A 20,745-nucleotide genomic window follows, 5' to 3' on the forward strand; every position below is an offset into this window, starting at 1 on the left:
TTGTGGATAAATGACTTATGTTGTTTTGTCGTAGCTGAAAGCAAAACTTTATTTCTGAGATGCTGGTTTCCTTTTAGACTCTGAACATCTTTAGTATATTTCACAAGTACACTACAGAAATAACCTGGAATCACGGGCAACAGTAAGATATCAGACTTCCATCAAATGTGCATTTTCTGTTACACTTTTGAAGATAACTAGTGGGTTTAAATAGAGTAACAAACTAAGGAATTATCTGTGTCATCATTTTGTAGATTCTTTCTGTGGGATAGTACTGCAAGAATTAACAGTGATCGTGTCATTAATTTCAATGGTTTCCTGCTTGATGCTGTCAGGCTTTGTTGAAGTGTAGGTAGGAGGTAGGCAAAGATAGTGAAACACTGGCAAGCAGCAAGGCTCTAGAAGGAGTTGGGGTATGGAGTAGCATGTCATACATCTAGGGATTGGATGGCCCGCTCTGCAGATAGGCAAACTTGTGTAGCTTCCTCCTCATGTTATTTTTATTGGGAGAGCTTGATATGGTCCTAGTTTTGGAAGGTCTTAGTTTTCATCTTCATGTACTCCACATACCATCCCATTCTGCCCACACACATACACTTGACCTCTATCCATTCCTCTGTATTGTTATCCTTTTAGATCTGACAAGCTAAAAGTTGGGTTGGATCAGATCAGTAGTTGGGTAGGCAATCTTCCAGATGCACCTGGATGTGGTGTTTATAAGGCTGTAGGTAGCACTCTTCCTTCTTAGTCAGTATTAAATATCGTACCCCAGCATGGTGTTAAAGGTTATTGTGCTGCATCTGGAATAAATAGAAAAGAATACCACCATTATAGAAAAGTGCCTTTAACTTGTTTAAGGGTTTGATTCTATATTATTTTTTTTTAAATAGCACCAAAAGAGAGATTCTATCCCTTTTAAAATGTAATCACAGATTCTTAGAAGGTGGGACAGTTGTCAGGTCATCTTGTCCAGTCTCATTAGCAAAAGATTGAATTTATATATTCTTCAAATAATTTTATTAATCAATAATTTTAGGGCCAGATCCTCAGCTGGCGTAAATTGGCATAGTTTTATTGATTTTCAGTGGAGATATCCCAGTGTATAGCACCTGTGGATCTGGCACTTAATCTTTGTGCTCTGGAATAAATTGTTCAGTGTTTTGACATTAAAGGGATGTTTGTTTTCATTTTGTACGAGGAAAATTATGTGCTTCAACATGTCTTTTATTTTCAACACTTCTCAAATATTTCAGCACATTCTTTATCTGTACAGAGTTCTTGGTCTGTCTAAAAAGTAAATTTAACAAGCAGAAGTAGTTATAATTACATATTTCTGTGACTTCTGGATTGGTTTTAATTGTGAATGGCATTTGTTTCACTAGTGAGACGGATATAATGATTTGTAGCAGGTAGAAGGCAAGACATACCTAAAGGAGGTCACTTGGAAACATAATCTTACCTCCTTCACAGGCAAACTGTTGTGAGCTTTTGTCTGTCTCTCATATAGGTCTATAAGAAATCAAATCACCTACACTAGTGTTAGCAGTTTGCTTTCTGCCTATACACATAGGCTTGTTTTCTAATCTCAGGATAGTGAGCATCTGACTCTCATTATCTGGATAAAAGAAATTCAAAAGATCTTGACTGAATTATTAATTTAAGAATGCACCTACCAGAAGCAGATAGAAACAAAAAAGTGTCTTGGTGTAGGGCTATTTTCCTATTTTTTGAGGGAGTGGATGGAGTTCAGCCAGATTGATTCTTGCAAACATTAATTAAATGCATGATGATTAATTCTAATGTAAATACATTAATTCAATGTCTTAGCCGAGTTATAAATAGTTTAAAGAATTTAGCAGCAATTGTGAATCCATACTAAAATTGGATTATAGTAGTTAAAGATGGAAGGTCTAAAGTTATTAGATCAATCAGTCCATTTTCTGTTAGGTGTGGTTAGCTTAGTTTCCCCTCTCCCCTCCAATAGAAGATATTTGTCATTATTAATATCTTGAATATTTTAAACTCATCATCGATATAAAATAGAACTCAGATAAATCTTACTATAATAAAAACATTTTCACTGCTTTATTTAAAAACAATACTTGACTTTTCATTTACAGATGTCAAAGTGCTTTACAAAGGAAGTACTATTATTTTCATTTTGCACATGCAGAAACTGAGGCACAGAGAGGGGAAGCGATTTGCCAGGGGCAAACCACAGGTCATTGGCAAGGCTGTGAATAAAACCCAGGCCTTTTGACTCAAGTTCAGTACTTTAGATATCAGACTACTTTGCCAACAATATTTTACTAACATTCCCAGTGCTACGAAAGCTGGCAACAGACATTACAAGTTGTGTTGCATAACCGGTTTATTAAATCAATCTTGTAACTCATAACTCAGAAAAACACATTAGTTAATTATGTGAAAACATTATACTGACAAACATTATGAACGTTGAATACAAAATATTAAAAATAAACTCCTGTACATGGAAAGTATATAGCCTTTTATTGATCACAAGCAGAGTTTCTTTAAAAGGCAGCATGTTTTGGTGTAGAGCTAGTTAAACTGCTGCTGCACTGCTTTGCAATACTTGGACTTTTTCAGCCCCCATGGTCACCAGTCACTGCTCTTCAGGAATGTGCTTGGAGTCAACCTTTAGGGAAAGCTTCATTGAGGTTTCAGATTGATGATGTAGAGCAACAGACCTTAGCATTTCCTTAGTCCATCACAATGGCGCCTGCAACACCTCAGTTCACCACTGTGCTGGCAGATGCATAAAACATGCAAGAGACAAAGCTGAGTTAATTTACTGATAATGAATTCTGATTCTAGTTACTGGGGAAAGTTGATCTCTAGGCCTTCATTTAGGATGTTTTATGGATTAGTTGAACATTTAGGGAGAGCAATGTTAACTGCACAAAATGTAGCATTTCACTATGCTCAACAACAGTACTGAAAGTTTTAGCTATCCCTGTACTTTACTGCTAATGCATAAGAGGTTTGTTGCAAGTTTGAAAGAGTGCAAATAATGTTTAAAAATGTGAAATAAGTGTTTTGGCTTTTGTAGAAAGTTAGGTTTGTCTGATCATAAAAAATAGTCTACCAGTAACTTTTTATATTTGAGTACAATGCTTCATATTTCTATAATTTTTGTTTTGTTACAATAAATAAAAGTTAAGTGCTAAAAGTGATGCTGTTTCTTAAAAAAGATGTAGTAACACATTTGCATTAATATGGAGACAAATAGTGTGTGTGAAAGTGACAGCTTGTGAAAACAACATACCAGTATCCTGTTACACACTGGCATCAATTATACAATTATAATGGCAAAATAGAGAACATTCTGTGGTGCCCACCTGTGTTTTCCTAGGTGAAAGGGTAATTATTTTGCTGTTATTTCTCAATTTATTAATAGTCAGCACTGAATGTTAGAGTAAAAGATTATTCCAAACAAAGTGACAGATAAACTGTGTGGAAGATGTAATGATCTAGCTGCTGATAAGAAAAGCTATTAGTGTAAAGATAAAGGTCAGTTTAGGATCTGAACTCTATTAATAGGCATTTCAGAAAAGAGGACCACTACAAACCAAAACCTGCTGATGTAAATTGGCACAGCTCCTCAAAGGTCAGTGGAGCTGCAATAATTTACACCAGCAGAGTATTTGGCCCTGTTAGTTGGCCCACTCTTCCAGTGAAGAGTATTCAGCCATGAAGACTGTTCATGTTGTTTTTTGTTTTTATCTTCCATGGCCTGTGTTTTTGAGCTAATGCCACCTCCTCTGTTAGTAGTGGGCAGATAGATGTATATGGCTTTTGTGATGTAAACTTTATAAAAGAGAATTTTTGTTCAGCTTCTCTTGAAAGATGTTCACCTTTAAAATGTGCGTTGGGATTAGGATGCTCTCATTTCACATGCTAATGTTTGATGACAGAGCATCAGCAAGACGGGGGGGGGGGGGGATATGGAAGAAGGAGAGAAGAAGTGAAAGACCTACAAAAGTAATTCTTTCAATTTAAAATCTTCCTTGTCTAATGATCTTTAGCCAGTTTTAGCAATACATGAGATAGAAGGTGTGGCTTTGTGAAGCCATTGCCATATCTGTCTCCCCAAAAATGCGACTGAAAAAAATGAGGTGGTTTATTACTTCAACTCTCGTAAACAGTGATAGATATTTGCTAATGTAGAGAAGTGTAAGATAATAGTGATGCAGTTTGACAGTTCATAATAGACAGTATGAACTAGGAGGAATCAAATACAGCATGGGGGTCAGATAAGGCATGAAAAAGAGATGAAAAATAAAATCAGAAATCCTGCAAGTTACTATTAAATTGATTAACATTTTCAATAGATGTAACTGAAGAACATTAGAAGAAATGTTTTTTGTTTGTTTAGTGGAATCACTGACTCCGGTAGTTTATTTTCATAGTACAATAGCTCTGCAATACTGGCTTTGGTTCTGAAGTTTTACTAATTGGATGTTGAAGCAAAACCTTATAGATCTTGTACATAACCTCATTTTCCATCTGAATGTTGTTTGGTTAGTGGTATGAAGAAAATAAGATTTGCATTTCTTGGAGAAATTGCATCCTACATATGTTGACTTAAAGATTAATAAAAGTGAAGTGGTGAGATACAGCCTTTACGGTCTGTCCTTTACATTTTGACTTTGTATAGTTACGATTCTGCATTTTGAATTCAAGACTGTCTAATATGTATGCAGCCTGTATCTGCACTCGAGGGTTTCATCATGCTTAGCCATTTGCTAAGTATGCCAATGACAAATCAATGTGGGTTTGGCAAAGCTATTGACAAAGCCTTTTGCAGTGTTTGGGAGTATGAATAATAAGCTGGACATTGCTCTCTAATCTGTCTGATTAGAAGAAATCATCTGTGAATTTATGTGAAACAACAAACCAGCTGCTGTGGAATCTGAATCCAACCTATAGCCTCACATACCTAAAATGTTTTTGATGTCACTAAAACAGCTGGATAATCAGGAGTTTTTTGTATATTCAGGGATTCTCAAATGTTTTCATGGGGTGGACCACAATTTAAGAAAGATTGTGAAGGAGAGGGGAGGTGGTCTATGAGACAATTGCATAACATCTCTGTAGAAGCTATTGCTTACATGGAAAAGTAGTAGTTAACATGTTCTCTTCTTCTTTTGATGCAGTTTAGCAGCATGAAACAAGGAAAAGTCAGCACTATGTGCCGGACCATAGCTTGATAATAACTAGTAGAATAAATGATTTAAGACAGGAAACACAAGTGAGATTTGGGTAAGTGGGAATACTGGAATGAAAGGGTTTTTTAGATTCAGAAAAAAACCCAATGGTTTACTATTCATAGTTGGGTTATCAATGTGAATGCAGTCCAGTAGGTTCAAAGGACCAATAATGCCTTTTAAACAGCCATCACTATGATTAACAGTGTGTTTTGTTATTGCACCCAAGGCCATTATTAACATTTCACTTCATTGCTGTTGATAACATATTTTCTCAGGAAATATTGCTTAAATCAGTTTAACTAAGAAGAATCCTGTCGGAGATTTTCATTAAGTGGCATAAGTAAACTGCATATGGCAAATTAATGGTCAACAGTTACTTTTATTAGAATGAATGCCAACAGCCATGGTCACTTTTAAAAAAAAACCTCATTGTTTCATTGTAGTGCTAATTTATATCCATAAACTATATGATACTAGCAAAATATTCCTAGTACGAAAGAAGAAGTGATACAGATGAGTGAGCGGACTAGGATAAACTTATATGCACAGTACAGAAGCATAATTATTACTCTGATCATACATCCTGACATTTTTGCTCTTCACAAATTACTCTTGAGTGCATCAATGGGCATAAATAAACTACACTTTCACTGGCGTTCCAATCATCAATTTAGCGAAATACAACTGTGTAATGCCTTTTTGTCAACTCTTTCAGTAGGAGGATCTAAAGTTGCTCATTATATTGTTGAAGTAGTTTGTTTGAGGTAGATGAAAATAGGTTTTTTTTATTTTATTTTTTTCCAGTCAGTGAAAACATGTGTGATTAGCCTAATTTACTGCTGACTGCTTCTTGAGTTTAAAAACAGTTACAGTAAAAGAGAAGTTATTTAAGTTGTGAGTGAAGAATTCAGTTTTTAACTAAGATGCAAATATAGGTTAATGGACTTTAAGGACAGAAGGGACCATTATGAACATCTAGTCTGATCCTCTACATAATACAGGCCAAACAACTTTATCCAGTAATGTTTTAGTCAAGTCCATAACTTCTGCTTGAGCTAGAGCAGCATATCTTTTAGAAAAAATAGCCAGTCTTGATTTAAAGCTTAAAATGATGGAGAATCCACTACATCACTTGGTAAGTTGTTCCAATGCTTAATAACCCTTACTTTAAAAATGTTTGCTATATTTCTAGTCTGAATTTGTCTAGCTTCAGCTTCCAGCCATTGGATATCATTATGCATTTTTCTGCTAGATTAAAGAGCTGTCAACAACCAGAAATCTCTTTCCCCATGTAGGTACTTGTAGACCGCAATTAAGATGCCTCCTGGATAACTAATAGATTGAGCTTCTTAACTCTCTTATTATAAGGCATATTTTTCCAGACCACAAATCATTCTTGTAGCACTTCTCTGTACCCTTTCCAGTTCGTCAACATCCTTTTTCAAGTGTTGAAACCAGAACTGGATGCAGTATTCCAATAAGGCTGTATACTGAGGTAACACCACCAAGGCTGTATACTGAGGCTAAAGGCTCAGTAAGGCTGTATACCGAGGTAACGTCACTTATCTGTTCCTGCTTGATATTCCCCTGCTTATATATCCAAGGACGACGTTCACTCTCTTAGTTACAACATTGCATTGGGAACTCATGTTCTCTTGGTTATCTACCATTACCCCTAAGTTCTTTTCAGTATCACTGCTTTCCAGGATACAGTACCCCATCCTATACGTATGACCTACATCCTTTGCTCCTAGATGTTTGACCTTGCTTTGACTGTACTAAAATACATCTCAGCAAGCAATCCAGGTTGGTCTGTAGGATTGACTTGCCCCATCACTATTTATCACTCCACCAATTTTGTTCATACAAATTTTGCCAGTAATTATTTTATATTTTTCTATTTTCTTCCAGATCATTGATAAAGATATTGAATAGCTTTGGCCCAAAAGCAGATCCCTGCAAAACCCCACTAGAAACATCACTGTTGGATGGCGTTTTCCTGTTACTTTTTGTGGTCTATCAGTTAACCATTTTTTAATCTATTTAATATGTGCTTCATTGATATTTTTTGTGTAGTGATGATTTTTTTTTATCAGAATGCTATACAAGACTAAACCAAATGCCTTGCAGAAATCGAAATATATTATCCCTGTCATTGAAGGTTTTTAAGAACTGGTTACATGAACACCTGTCAGGGATAGTATAAGTATACTTAATCCTGCCTCAATACCGGGAGGTGACTTCTTAAGGGCCTTTCTAGCCTTACATTTTTGTGATTCTATAACTGTCAACACAGTTGCATTTTTTCAACCAAATGAAATTGTTTGTTTAGCAAGACTTATTTTCAGCAAAAACCAAGTTGATCGCTATTAATTATGCTGCCATCCTTTAATCCTTTACTAACTGCGTTCCATATTAGTCTATCCATGATTTTGCTCAGCACCGATGTCAGGCTAACTGGCTTACAGTTATCCAGATCATCCTTTTTTACCCTTTTAAAATATTGACACCATATGATCATTTTTCTATTCCTTTGAAACTTCCCCAGTGTTCCAAGATTAGATTAAAAATCAACATTAATGGTTCAGAGGGAGCATTGGCCAATTCTTTTAATACCCTTGGGTGCAAGAGTATTCACACAACGCACAATCGACTTGTGGAACTCCTTGCCAGAGGATGTTGTGAATGCCAAGTTCGAAAAAGAACTAGGTAAGTTCATGAAGGATAGGTCTATCAATGGCTGTTAGCCAGGATAGGCAGAGATTGCTGTTTGCCAGAGGCTGGGAATGGCCAATGGGATGGATCACTTGATGATTACCTGTTCTATTCATTCCTTCTGAAGCACCTGACATTGGCCACTGTCGGAAGACAGGACACTGGACTAGATGGACCATTGGTCTGATCCAGTATGGCCGTTCTTAAGTTATCCGGTCCTGTAGGTTTAAAAAGATTTAACTTCAATAGCTGCTATCCAACATGCCTCCTAGTTATTGAACACATTTAAATATTTCCATATCACTTTATGATCTTGCCTCTTTCCAAGTACAGAACAGAAATATTATTTAAATTGTCTACCTTTTCTGCATTACAATTAAGAATTTTACTATTCTTCAGGGGTTCTCAAACTTTTTTTGCTGGGACCCCCCTTTGAAAATATTTCAGGCTGTTATGACCCCCCCAAAAAAAGTGAGGACCCCCCAATGCCATGCCATTCTTATTTCTGTGCTGCTACTGGGGGCAGCGCTACTTTCAGAGCTGGGCATCCATCCCGCGGCTCTTTGGCCACCCAGCGAAGGGCTCAGGCTATCAGCCGTGGGCATTGCTGACAGCTAACACCTCATGACCCCCCTATAATAACCTGGTGACCCCCTGAGGGGTCGCGACCCCCAGTTTTTAGAACCCCCTATGCCAGTGCTAGGATGTGTAAATAGTTTCTTTTTAATGGCAACAGTGTTTTTTGACACATCATTACTCTGAAAGACAGTTTTCGTATTCTTAAAGCTCTGCGATAATTTTTTGGGGTTTTTTTTGTTGAGCTTTCAGGGTTCATGTTTTTAAGTTTTTCTCAACAGCCATCAGGACTACTGATTTTAAGTGAAAGCTGAAAATGTCTTATAATCACATGACTCTAGGAGCTGGGATTTTAAGAAAAATGCCAATATTGTGAGACCTGTGATAAAATCACCTAAGTTGGCAACACCACGCTGAACTAAATTTACATTATTCAGGATGTACCGTACAGCGTGGATTATCTGAAAATCCCTGTTATCCAAAAGAGGGCATGTTTCTATTAATCCTATTGAAAACTACCTTGATTATGTGAACATAATCAATTTTCCTCACTGCATTTGGATAAATGATGTTCTAGTCTACATCAAACTACTGCAAGGAATTACTGGGACAGTGTGTTCCTCACAGAAGGAAAGAGATAGCCACAGACAAATGGCCTTCTTCATAAAGTGATATGTCTACACTACATCATTTACAGCGGTGCAGTTGCACCACTGTAGTGCTCCTGGTGAAGACACTATAAGCTGACGGGAGAAGCTCTTCTGCCAATATAGCACTGTCCACACCGGCGCTTAGGTCGGAATAATTTACATCGCTCAGGGGTGTAGATTATACCATAAATTATACCAAAGTCATTTGTAGAGTAGACATAGCCTATGCCTCTGCGGTAAGTGAGGAACACACAACTGTAAAACAAGCCAAACTGTATTCCAGTTTAGAGCATAGGCCTCACATTTAGTTAAACAGAGACAGCTGTTGTGTTCAGTGCAGTTATTCCAGATGTATATGTTTTGAGAATAGAATTTGGCTCTTAGTACCTGTACTGTGAGTTCTTAAAAATGCCTTTTACTTGGTCAAAAGAAGCATGGCATGTTTAGCAACCCCCACTTCCCCATACCAAAACCACTCTTGATGGAAGTTGAGGTACATTATTAATACTACATAAGTCAGTTATTTTTTATTTATGACACTTATGGTTTCATTAAAAATGGCATTACCTGCTGGGCAGCACAGCTATGCTTTTAATAGTTTTTATCAGGTTGTTAAAACTACACAGATAATGAATATTTTAATAGTGAGAAAGAGCAAATCATTTAACAAACTACATTTTTTCTGGATTCTGATGCCACAAAGAATGATAATGCCTGTTAATTCTTAATAAATAACCAAAGTTGCCTATTAAGGAATGGGATTAAATGATGCCCATGGCATTTCCGGTGAGCCAGAAGGTGATTTCTGTGAAGCAGTAAATCATTGTCCACAGATCCTTTTAATTCATGTCAAGTATAGCAAAAGGAGCATTTTGAAAATGCCCAAATGCAATCAGAAGATACGCAGAGCATTTTAGTGTATTTTATTATTATTTTTATCACTATTTTTTCCAAATCAGTGACCGTACTTATATCAAGTAAAGATGATGGGCAGTGGGAAGGTAGGGCTGTCCATTGGAATCAGTCAGAGTCAAAAGTACATTTGTTGCCTTTAATTTTTATCATTTTGAATTGCTGGTATATAAGATAGACAGTGGTTTCTTAGTGTAGTTTTAAGAATTTCCACTTGGTGGAGCTTTATGATTGAATTTTTAATAGATTATCAAATTTTAAATATTTTCAGTTCAGACTTTTAATATTTCAATGACAAGGTTACTGAAACAAAATATGTTTAAGAAAATTTAATGAAGAGTAGTTTTGCGTAATTTAAGACACTCTCACTTTATTCTTGGATCAAACCTTTGATCCTGCTTATAAAAAATAAATACAGTATTTGAAAATACTTTGACATGATTAACTCTGATCTCTTAAAAACAGCATAGCATACAATGGGTAATGATTATGTGTAGCTATCTCTTAGATGTATATTCTATTAACCTGCAAGGGGGAGAGTCCCAGAGTCCAGGCTACAGCCTGAGCCCGAACATCTAAGCTGCAGTTTTACAGCCTCATAGCCTACGCTGTGTGAGCCTGAGTCAGCTGACATGGGCCGGCTGCGCATGTTTAATTGCAGTGTAGACATACCCATAGAAAACCTGGCATTTCAAACACAATCATGGGGTTCCTTCATTTTTTATGACCATAGAACATATCAGTAGATATTCTATATTCCTGGCTTTAGAATCTGAAATAATGCATTGGGGAAAAAAGAAGAGGATTCTACATAGTGAAGAATGTATCTCTCTACTTAAAAAAAAAAAAAAAATTACAAAGCATGAGATTTAAACAGTAAAGAGACAGAAAAACTACAGAAACAGATGGTGAGCACCACCAAAAAATGACAAGTGGGTAGAGAGATGAAAGATGGATTGTGAGAGAGGTAAGGAGAAAAGACCAGAGCTGAACGTGCCCAAGGGTATCCAGCCGCTTCCAGCCCTGCCTTGTCTCTGTGCTCTCATGAGGAGAGGGCAAACCACAATAATTAAGCAGCAGCTCATCCTGATGAGGACCATGCATTATGCCATCAAGTGCCCAGATTATCGGAGCAGACTAAAGCTCTTAGACTACCATTTTCCCTGGATCATCTAGATTTCTTTCAGAGGATGGATTTTAAAAATGTATAAAATGTTATTAATGAATCTTTAATGTCATTACTATTTCCCCCCTCATTCCCCACCCCTCACCCCCAGTCTAGCAATCAAGGAAAGAGGAAGCTGCAGTGTAGCTGAGGACAGGGATCCCAGGGGAAAAGAACAGGAGAAGAAAAATAACTATCTGGATACAGCACTAATATTTATAAATATACATCTCTAGGAATTTCATACAGGCATCTATAATTAAATGTTATACTTTTTCATATGTGGCTGTGTTCTCTAACATGCTTTTCAACACAGCATTGTAAAATTGTTTAAATTACATTTGAAGACTAGCCAATATATTCACACACAAATGCAGATGCTGCTCCCGGCTGCCTTGTGCTCCTGCTCCTTGACTTTCTCTCACTGCCATTCTAATCCAGAGCCTTCTCCTGGTCCCCTATTTATCTGCTTGCCTACTCCTACCCTTGTGCTGCCTTGCAGTTCTTCAGTGCACCTACTCCCCACTGATAGGCTTCAGGTGGAGAGTGAGATACACCCTTCCCTCCTCTCCCCTCCCTATAGCGGAGAGAGAGCTTCCCCATTTTCCTGGCTGTATTAACTCTCCCTCACTCCATAGTAATGTGTAGGGGAGGGGGAGAGGGAAGCCACTGCTGTCAAGCTTGGTGGGTGGGATGGTGTCCTGTGCCTGCTCTAGGGGACTGCACTGTTCCGTGTGCACAGAGGCTTCCTGGTGGGGCAGGCTGCTGCCTGTCATACAGCATCCTCTAGTGACTTAAGTGGGAAACTGCTCAGACAAAACCCTGAATTGCCTGTGGTTGCTACTACAAAAATCTGCCCCAAATCACAGCACTCACATTACTGTGAATGTGGGCAACACTAGTGAGAAGTGGGCATATCTGAGGAGACGTGGGTTTAGGTCTGAGCCTCACGTTGCTAACCAGGTACTTAGCTGTGTACTAAAAGCAAAGTAGTTTTACACAGTACTCCAGCTACTAATCAGGAGTAACTTGATAGCCATCCAGCAGATTTCTAAATTTAGGACTGCTTACCCTTTCCTCTTTATCCTTCTCATCACTTTTTACCTTCTGCTTATACACGTAACATTCCTCACAAAGCTGGGTGACTGGGCAACAAAATAGCAGATGAAATTCAGTTTTGATAAATGCAAAGTAATGCACATTGGAAAACACAATCCCAGTTGTACGTACAAAATAATGGAATCTAAATTAGCTGTTACCACTCAAGAAAGAGATCTTAGAGTCATTGTGGATAGTTCTTTGAAAATGTCTGCTTAGTGTGTAGCAGCAGTCAAAAAAAAGGTAATAATGTTAGGAACCATTAAGAAAGGGATAGATAACAAAGACAGACAATATCGTAATACCACTACAATCCTTGGTATTCCCAGATCTTGAATATTGCATGCAATTTTGGTTGCCCCTTCTCAAAAAAAATATTAGTATTGGAAAAAGTACAGAGACGGGAAACAATAATGATTAGGAGTGTGGAGAGCTTCCATATAAGAAGAGATTAAAAAAACTGGGACTATTCAGTTTAGAAAAGAGATGACTAAGGGAGGATATGATAAAGGTCTATAAAATCATGAATAGTGTGGAGAAAGTGAATAAGGAAGTATTATTTGTCCCTTCATACAAAACAAGAAGTAGGGGTCACCCAATGAAATTAATAGGTAGCAGGTTTAAAACAAACATAAGGAAGTATTTCTTCACACAAAGCACAGTCGACCTGTGGAACTTGTTGCCAGGGGATGTTGTGAAGGCCAAAAGAATAATTGAATTCAAAAAAGAATTAGACATATCCATAGAGGATAGGTCCATCAATGGCTTTTAGTCAAGATAGCCAGGAACACAGTCCTATGCTCTGGGTGTCCCTAAACCTCTGACTGCCAGAAGCTGGACCTGGACAACAGAGGATGGCTGGCTCACTCGATAAATTGCCCTGTTCTGTTCATTCCCTCTGAAGCATGTGGCACCAGCCACTGTTGACAGACAGGATACTGGGCTAGCTGGACCATTGGTCTGACCCAGTATGGCCATTCTTATGTTCATATGTTCTCCACACCTGCAATGTGCACCCTCAATTCAAAACGTTATTGCTCCATGAGGTGCAAAAATAACAATACGGGCTTTCCTATTATTATGTATTTGTAATGTGTAATATTTAGGAACTCCAGCCAAGGACCATGGCTCCATTGTAATAGGCACTGTACAGACACGTAACAAAGAGATTCTTTTCCCAGAGATTTCACAATCTAGGTTTTAGGTAGGAGTGGGAGTATGATGTAAAGAGAAAAACAAAGTATAACTTGAAAACAAAAGTCTCAGCTCATTACTTGCCGAAAGGTTGCCAGAAGGAAGAATCTGTGGCATCCTGGCAGAGGTAGGTTTTAGGAGGGATTTAAAAGGATTAAGGAGGGGCAGGGGATAGAGGTAAGAGCAATTATAGCTAGAGAAGTGGAGGAATGGTGACATCTGCTCTTATATGACCTACCTATCAATTAAACAATTAGCAAATATTTGTGGAGCTGCAGGTGTGCTATTTACTTAACATTGAGGCGGTTGTTCATTTAGTGTTTTGCTTTGTTCATTATAAATGAAGAATTGCCATGATGGCAAGCGTGCACATGATACAAATTACATCTTTGATATTCAGAAGGTCAACATTTAACTGTGATGTGATAACTTAGCATTTCTTCATCATGATGATAATGGAGAAATGTTTTCAATAAATAGATACCATTTTAGTTTTGATATGTTTTCTAGCACAATTGTTTATTCTCTCTTAATTTTCTGCTTCTCTTTTAATTCATACAGTTAAACAGTTTTGATTCCATCATGAATCCTGGTCTACACTTAAGATGTAGGTCGACATAGCTATGGCCCTCAGGGATGTGAAAAATCCATATCCCTGTGTGCTATAGCGCCCCTAATGTAGACATGGCCTAAGTCTTCCTAGATCCTATACTGCTGCCACTTTACCTGTTTTTACCATGTGACTGAAATACTACAATAATTTCTTAGTGAGGCAATTTGGGAAAAAGAGGTATTGTTGACCCGGCTGATATTTCACTCACACAGACTGTACTGTTGCCAGTGGTAACTCAACATCTAAATATTTGATTGAAAATAACAGCCAAAAGTTTGGAGGGGGATTTGTTTGATATGACGGGGAGCTCTTGAAACCTGTCTAACCTTAGTGGATTGGACATGGACCCTGTCAAAAGATGTAAGATACTTTTTCTTCTTTCTGTGACTAAGCAGAGAATGTTGAATCTAGTTTAGCTTATGAGAAATTTAAATCTAGATACTGTTGCATCTAGCTAGCCACAGATTGCTACACCAGTTTGCATTTGTAAGTTTTGTTCCTATGTGGTTCCTGTAACCTACGGTCCAGAGACTACAGTTCCCAGGATGCCCCGTGGGAAGTGAGGTTGTGGGGAGGAAAAAGGAGAGGAAGAGAGGATGAGAAATAAGAATGTGAGCTCTGTGGAGGAACGAGGAGAATAAACCTAATCTTTGCTGCTATCTAGTTTACTGAGTCTTCCTCACAGGAGTCAGATACAGAAGATATTATGCAAACCATTTTTTTTTGTTTTAGTGTAATTTTCTCCCTTTTTAGCACATCTTGTATTTTAAGAAGACTAGTATCTGAGGCTGTTAGTTTGGGTCAAAAGGGCATTGACCTCTCCCAACGAGGTATGTTGTCTATGGCTCTAGTTAGAGGCACAAAAGGGAAAAGCTTAATGAACATATAGAAGATGCAGCAATGCAGGTGACAAGGGATGGTAATGGTCGTGTTGAAACTGAATGCCAACATGGTTTAACTCAAACTTTTCCACTATCAATTAGAAGTAATATTGCTCTTCCCGGCTGTGTAATATTTCTTTGGCATTAAATGGTTTAATTGTTTAACTTTGGTCTCTGATGTTACTAAATTAATTTATATATATATATATAAAAGGGAATGTATTTATTATAACTTGTAAATCTCATTGGGATGAAAGGTGCTATTTAAATGTAAGAAAAGACTCGTATACCTATGTAAAAAGGCTATGGGTTCACCTGTGATCACATTTCACCTGTGATCCTATGATCATCCTTTCTGGTCTACTATGGGTATTTTGAGATAGTTTTCTGATTACATAATACTGTAATTTGCACTTACATGACATCCTCTGCTTCTGGGGTCATACAATGCTTTATAAACACTAAGAAATTAAGCGTCAGATCACCCCTGTGAGATAGGCTACAGATAGGGAAACTAAGGCATAGAGAAACTAAGTAACTTGCCCAGGGTCATGTCAGGAGTCTGTAGCAGAGCTGGGAATAGAATTTGTATCTCCTGACTCACAATCCTGTGCTTTAATCATAACACCTCCTCTCTTTCCTGTTTGTCATTCTGCTTCTGCATTTTCACTCATGCTCATCTAAGGTGTCTGCAGAACTTCACAAGGATATGTTACATCAGAAATCATTCTGTAAAATAATTGGATCCTAATATTTAAGTTTCTGTTTAAAATGAAGTCTAGCAAAGGGCAATTTATCCTTTTAATTGAATTCATAGAAGAAATAGTAAGTTTTTGCTGTATAAAAGATTCATATTTTTTTCCAACCACAGTAGTTGTGCATTAAATAATTGAGCAAGTAAAATATCAAACATATAAAGGTAACATTTTTACCAATATGAATGAACTAATGCTTACCCAGCAGATGTGCAAGACGTGGAAACATAGGAAGACAAGTTAATGATCTAGAAATTGTAGATGTGTTGTCTAAAAATCATGCTAAATGGAACACGTTGCATGGGGTCATTTTTACGTTGAGATTAAAGGAAAATGAGTATATTTTACAAACAAATGGAGTTTGGATTATTCTGTTTGCCATTCATTGCTGTAATATTTACTTCTCAGAAAGTATCTGTAAGTTTTAAATGCATTGAAGGATTTTTTTTTAAAGCTTTGAAGTATTTAGTATAAAGTAATGAAGTATTTTGTTACATACTTGGATTGTAATTTCACATTCACTACTAAGCAACATATATATTTTAATCTTCATATATCATTTGGTATTTGATGAGAAGTGTGTAAGGAAAAATAAAATAAAGGAAGTGGTGCATAGTACAGTAAAAGTTTGTTACTAATTACATGGAATCTATAATTTTTATTTACTGTTTAATTTATCACTGCTAATGGCATCCAGAGTTGAATTCATTTCAAATAACCTCACTTCTAAAATTCTTAATGAGAATTTTTTTCCACAACCAAGTTTCAGGGGATCAACCTTTATTTCCATGGTTTTAAACTTCAGGTGTAAATGACAGAGGCACCTTTTCACATCAACTCTTACTTGCCATCTAATGAAATTAGAATCCAAAATGTTGATAATCTGATAAATGTATACTAGATTTCACTAGTGATCAATTGTTTTTCTGCATAAGTTTTGTGGAGTAGTTGCTGTACCATATCTTGCCATGCATCTGTAGACTCAGCTGTCTTAAAATAGCATGACACAAGTGAGAAAATCTGATTCCTATTGACGAATACCTTGATTTCACAAATTGCAGGAAAGTATATGTTGTGCAAATGCATATGATTACATGGACTTTTCAACCTTTGTGAGCAGTTTGTTAGATTTCAACTCTTCCATATATAGGTTGATGGATCTTTATTTGAAATCCTTCCAATATTATTAAACTTCTTAGGACCAGAAGTTTCTTGAGACTTGATTACACATTGAGGGAATTTTTTAGTCCTGCTGTGCAGGATTTTGCAATTCCACACAGCTATAGGATGGATTAATTAGCTCAGAGTTTCATAGAGCCAGGAGTATTACATGATTGAATGTTATGGTTGCTAAGTTAGCTGGTGCTCAGATGAGGGTGCTATTGGCTTAAAGACGCACTGACGTCTCATAGAAAACTGGAAGAAAAATTCAATTTAGTGAGAACTCTACATATATGTCATGGTTTCTGTATTTATCTGACCTTTTGCCTATTCTTTATTATGAGGGCAATTTACATAAAAATAGGATCTATGCCATTTATGAGTTTGTGTGCTCCTGCTGCTGATTCTCCACTTGACGTTCTCATCCTTTGTGGCATTTCACCCCAAAGCACTTTACAATAATTGCTAATTGATATAAAAAAGATCACTTCATTCACCCTTGACATGCAACCACCTCTGTGGTGAAACTCAGAAGCAGTTTAACAGTGCACAGTAAAACTACATGTTTGTTTAGGACAGGAAGTGAAGAATAACCTATCCATTTGAAAATGGAGTGGCTATTTAGTTATGCAGAAATAAACTGCGGTACCCACATTGGACTTGGGTTAGGTCATTGGGGTTAATATCCTTAGTCTTTACAGAGTAAGTGGTCAGAACTGCAGTTGTACATCTCATTTAAAACCTAATAGCTCCAGGAGCATAAGTAGCATGCTAAGCTATTACATCAGTGAAGACTCAGAGGTCCTACTTGAATCACCAGCTCAATACCCCTTCAGCACTTAGGTGTTCCTAGGAGCCTAAAACGCCTAAAAGCCTAAGACGGCAGCACACAGCTTCCCCTCTATACTAGGTGAAGAAGCCTGATCTATGGAGAAGGCTTTTCAGCCCCAGGAGCGTGAGGAACTGGATTTCTTATTTAGACAGGTTTCCCAGGTTTGCAGAATAAACACTATAGAAACAGAGTATGAAGATCTAAGGCTTGTAAAGCTGGAGGCCCTCAAAGGTGACTAGGGAAGCAGATGCTCCATCATTCAGAAGTTCATTGGAGCGTCTCTGAGACGTGGGTTAAGACTGACTCTTGGGCATAGGCAGCCACTGAAGTAGGCAGACAGATCTCCTGTGGTGTGCCTACTAAATGTTCTCTCTTCTGCCTACATGGTAGATTTGCTACTACATTTCACTCAGCAGTTGGGTTCGATATCATTTAAGCCTACATCACATATATACTTGTGGGTGACTTCATTAATTTGCAGAGTAACTAACCAGCAGTTAGAATGGCACTTAATTTAATTTATAAATTGTATTAATTGATTAACACTATAAAAGAATGTCAGTACAAAGCTCTGAGCACCCTGACAATTAAACCTAGGAACATAAATACAAATAAATTAACTCCATGAGCCAGCAGTCTTCACTATTCAAAAGGAGGCAGTAATTTACCCCAGCCAGCAGAAAATAAAAAATAAAAGAAATCTTCAAAAAATCCTCTCGTCTCCAAATTATACCCAGGAGCATTCTTCCCCCCAAACAAATGGCTTTTGCAGTGTGTCTAGAAGGTTTAGTAGATTTGGACTACTTTCAGTCAAAGCGGGGTGGGGAACAAGTACCACAGTTCCAGGGCTCTCACTGAGAATGCCCTGCTGGCAATCTCACATTCTTGCAGAGAGGGGGATCTAACTTGATTACCTCCACTAACTACAAATGTAGCAGTTTGTCACAGGGAGAGGCACAATCTCCCAGTTAGGCATGTGCCAGGCCATTTAAGGATTTATAGATCATCATAATCAACATCTTAAACTCTATGTGAAGACTAATAGGCAGCCAGTGCAGATCCCAGAGCACTGCTGTCATTTGCTCCTAACCCTGACAAAGAGAAACTGTCACATAGTTAAATAACATCTTGTGAGCTACTTCCCAATGCAGGAGGTCTCCTCTCATGCTTGGATGCATAGACAGAAGGAAGTTGAGACTACCAGGAAAACTTTGATGCATAATAACCACATTTTCTCTTGTAGTTTTCTGCAGAAGTTAAGGAAGACAAAGCTCTTTCTCCTTTTGCAAAAAAATTACAAATGGAGTGAAGGAAAGTGGATCTTCTCTGAATAGCAAACAACTAGATAACTTTCTTTTAACAAACTTTTTGGATGCAATATAGATATTTCGCATTCCTCTGTAGCATGGTACCCGGGTCACTTGCTGGTGAATTCTCTGTACCTTAAAGTCTTTAAACCATGATCTGAGGACTTCAGTAACTCAGTCATAGGTTAGGGGACTATTACAGAAGTGGGTGGGTGAGGTTCTGTGGCCTGCGTTGTGCAGAAGGTCAGACTTGATGATCATATTGGTCCCTTCTGACCTTAGAGTCTATCAGTCTATGAGATATAGATGATGTGTAGGGGAGGCTAGTTCCAGAGAGGTTAGCACCATAACACAATGCAGCAAAAGCTTGCTGCTCACAATAGTCAAGTCCTCAAAAGAAAACTTCATGCCCACTCTACCTCAAGTGTTTTTTCCAATAGGGGCAGAATTTCCAGGACTGACCTTCACCGGTTGGGACTCTACACGATTCTTCAACCTATTTTCTTGGTCCAGAATACACATCAGATTGAGGAAATCTCTCAAGTAGCAAGAAGAAACCACTCTGGCAGAAGAAAACTGGGTTACAGTGACCACAAACTCCAGTTTGCTTAGCAAAGGAGTGGATCTGGCTTCTTGCTCAATAAAGAGGTTCAGCTCTCCATTAGAGGTCAGAAGGCACGTAAACAGGTTGAAATTAGAGGTCGATGTGTAATTTCTTCCATCACTCTTTAGTCCAGGCCAACTATAGGGAGACCTTATTTGGTGATAACAGGCAACACAGGTTGTATGTAGTCTGGGAGCTAGAGACTAAGGGAGAACAGGTATGTTTTTAAGGTCAGACTGCTCAAATTTGGCTCAGGGGCAATGGTCTTTCAAAGTGCAGCAGGAGGATCAGAGGAGTGCAAGGGTGAGCCTTAAACTAGTTTTGCACAGGCATCCCTGACCCTGTGGGCTGTACAGATTAGTCGTACCTCAAGATTTGTCCCATGGTTTTCATCCATCATTCAGATGTTTTGTTTACTTTAGAATATTTTATTTGGAAAGATCTAATACCCATCTAATAACGATACTTTAAAATAAGTATTTTATACTAGAGTACTCAGATTTCAGTATAAGATCATTTTGATCCATCCTACATTTGAATAAAATCCCATTGATTTGACAGCGTCTTATGAAAAGATTCTAGTTCTCATCATGAAAAGCTTAGAAAAGTTATTTAGTGTAAAAGATGTTTGATTTGGGTAGTCAGTTTATCTTAGTGTAGCACTATCTGGAAGTAACACAGGGCTTATATTATCTGTGATGACAAACTTTTTTAGTTTGTTAAAAAAGTATGCAAGTTGTCAGATCCAGCTTCAAGTCATTGACTGGCTAAAAAACTTCCTAGGAAAGCTTGCAGGGTTCCAAATTCTGCAGCATCATAAAATGAAGAAAAATAAATGGAAACACCCACTGGAAAGGAGGTGAATGGCTTATGAGGCTAGTAATGGGTCTGTCACCTCTAGGTCACAAATTTATTCCAGTTTGTAATTTACTGGATGTTTGGAAGGCTATGTGAAATAAGTTGCTGGTGTTACTCCATTTCCTAATGGACAGGTGTCCACATCATAAAAACTACAACCACGTTTGTCATTAATTGGAAGTAATGGGCA

Source organism: Emydura macquarii, unplaced genomic scaffold, assembly GCF_026122565.2.
Source record: "Emydura macquarii macquarii isolate MOO-44397 ecotype Brisbane River unplaced genomic scaffold, CSIRO-AGI_Emac_v2 contig_3240, whole genome shotgun sequence".
Classification (NCBI taxonomy): domain Eukaryota; kingdom Metazoa; phylum Chordata; order Testudines; family Chelidae; genus Emydura; species Emydura macquarii.